Here is a 2,935-nt window from a genome sequence, read left to right on the forward strand (position 1 = left end):
AAAGGGCTTCCACAAATATTATATTATTTCTTTAATGAAAGGATTTAGTCAACTAATATTTTAAAATGTATAGTTTTCTAGAAAGGAACTGTATTTGTAAAGTTTGAAAACATATTGTCTCAAATTAGTGACCAAATGATTAAATTCAATCTTATTCAAATTTTATACCAATTTCATTGATTTTTTTGTTTGTTAAATTTTTTTCAAAAAAAGGAAGTGTATTTGTAAAGTTTGAAAACATACTGTCTCAAATTAGTGACCATATTGTTTTTTAAAAAAATAATGATTAAATTCAATCTTATTTAAATTTTATACCAAACATATTGTCAAATTTTATACCAATTTCAGTTTTCCTTCTGTGTCAAAAAAATTATCAAGAAAAAATTTCTATCCAATTTTGATGAGGAACGAGTTGACCAAAAGTTCATACCTTTTATTCATTTTGTTTAAAAAGAAATACAGATATTAGTTATTTTTAACGGTATTATTGTTTTTTAAATTTATTAATCTAAGTTATTTTAGTAATCAACCACGACCAAACCTATTTCAAAGATATTATAAATATAAAAAGAAGTATAAGTATTTTTTATTATATATCTATTTCATCAAATCATCATAAAAAAAATACTGTAATCTTTGATCATGATCATAATATTTTTATGATATAACTAACTTTAGTCTTAAAAAACAATCCAAGGATTAAAATGTATATTATGATTGTCAATTAATTTAAACTTGGCTAAGTGAATACCCCTTCAATTTATTTTCGGATTTATTCAAAACAAAATATAATAAATTACAAATGTTTTTAAAAATATATTTAACAAAACTAAGATAATAAACTGAACTCAATGCAATTAAAAAAATCAAAATCAATTTATCTTTTTAAAAGTCAAAACAAATGTAGCTCAAATCAAAAGAAAAACTGTAATCCAAAATATAATTAAAAAGTAAATAAGTGAACTAATATATATATATATAAATTTATGTATACCTAAGAAACAACATATTATTATTTTAAAACAGTTTACTTATTTAGAATGAATGTAAATTATAAAATGAAATTAATTTTAGAAATAAAATGAAAGTAAAATAATATTAATTTATTAATTTAAAAATACTTATACATGAGTCCAGGAGAATTGTACATATTAATAATTAGTTAATTTAAAAATATTAATTGAGAATTAGTTAATTAATTAGTAAAACTGAGTTCGTGGACTTATTATAAATATGTACACGAGCAAAGTTGCATTTCATCTCAAAACCAAAATCATTATTTGATCACCATGTCTCCTGCAATTAGAATGATGAGCATGGCACTCTTTATTCAAATCTTTACATTTTTTCTCTTTACCGCCACAGTCTCATCATCCCCTCCCGGTGGCTTCACTGTTGACTTATTCCAGCGTCGCTCTAATTCATCTTCTTCTCGAATCTCTAATACTCAGCCCGGATCATCTCCTTACGCCGATACCCTCTTTGATTCCTCCGAGTATTTTATGAAATTACAAATCGGTACTCCTCCTGTCAAGATCGAAGCTATCTTAGACACAGGAAGCAGCCGCATCTGGACAAATTGTTTGCCTTGTGGTAACTGCTTTAAACAAAGTGGTTTAGTATTCGACCCTTCAAAATCCTCGACCTACAAAGAGAAAATATGCGATGGCAGTCCTTGTTCGTATGAGACAATCTACGAAGACCAAAGCTATACAAAAGGAACAATTGCAACCGAGACTGTCAGGATCCAATCAACTTCAGGTCAACCCTATGTAATGCCTGAAACCACCATTGGATGTTCCCACAACTCCTCAGTAGTTTTTAGAACAGCCGCTTCGGGCATTGTTGGTCTAAACTGGGGATCTTCATCACTTGTCTCTCAGATGGGTGAAGACATGCTAGGTCTCATGTCTTACTGCTTTTCTGGTGAGGGAACTAGTAAGCTCAACTTTGGAAGTAATGCTATGGTGTCAGGAGACGGGACTGTAGCAGCCAATATGTTTAGAAAGAAGGAGGATCCCAATATGTATTACCTAAACCTAGACGCTGTCAGCGTTGGGGAGACTCGCATTGAGACACTGGGGACACCGTTTCAGGCCTTAGACGGGAACATGATCATTGACTCCGGAACAACTTACACCTAGTTGCCCGAGAGCTACTGCGACAAAGTGAGGACGGCAGTGGAAAAAGTTGTGAAAGCGGAACGAGAAGCTTCCCCGGACAATAGGCTTTGCTACAAAACGAATAACATGGATATCTTTCCAGTGATCAAAATGCATTTCCAAGGTGGTGCGGACCTTGTTTTGGATAAATACAATACGTATATGATGTATGGAGAAGTCACTTGTCTGATGATTTTATGTGATCCGGGAACACCAATTTTGGGTAACAGAGCACAAAACAATTTTTTGGTTGGGTATGATCCTTCTTCACTATTGGTTTCTTTTAAACCCACCAATTGTTCTGCATTGTGGAGTTAGACAAGACAAACCAAGAGAGTCATTTTCATTAATAAGACCATAGAGAATGGATTTGTTTTTGTGAATGAGTTGTTGAGTCACAATCATAATAAATAATAAATAAGCTTTTAGACAGAGCTCTCTGCAATATCTTCAAGAACTCATGCATCACTTTACTCTCTTTCTCCATTGATAATGTAGAAAGATACTCAACATGTTTTCAAATCTTGTTCGCTTTGAGGTTTGATTAACTATGATCCTTGTTCGGAAAATCGCTAGGCACTACGCGTGCGGCACACATTATATATATTTCTTTGAGGTTTTATATATTTCTTGGCTAATAATGGCGGTTTTTTTAGATCGAAGCAAATGACGGTAATCCCGTTGATCGTCTCCAACTCATTAAGGTGGCTCACACTAACAAGACGACGGGTCAAATTCAGGACCCCGTGATCAAAGGTGTAGTTGATTTGGTG

General features: G+C 32.2%; 1 pseudogene; it reads left to right on the forward strand.

The window, feature by feature from the left end:
- Positions 1-1,252: 1,252 nt before the first annotated feature.
- Positions 1,253-2,480, forward strand: LOC106301976 (annotated as a pseudogene).
- Positions 2,481-2,935: the final 455 nt, after the last annotated feature.

Source organism: Brassica oleracea, chromosome C1 (assembly GCF_000695525.1).
Source record: "Brassica oleracea var. oleracea cultivar TO1000 chromosome C1, BOL, whole genome shotgun sequence".
In the NCBI taxonomy this organism is placed as follows: domain Eukaryota; kingdom Viridiplantae; phylum Streptophyta; class Magnoliopsida; order Brassicales; family Brassicaceae; genus Brassica; species Brassica oleracea.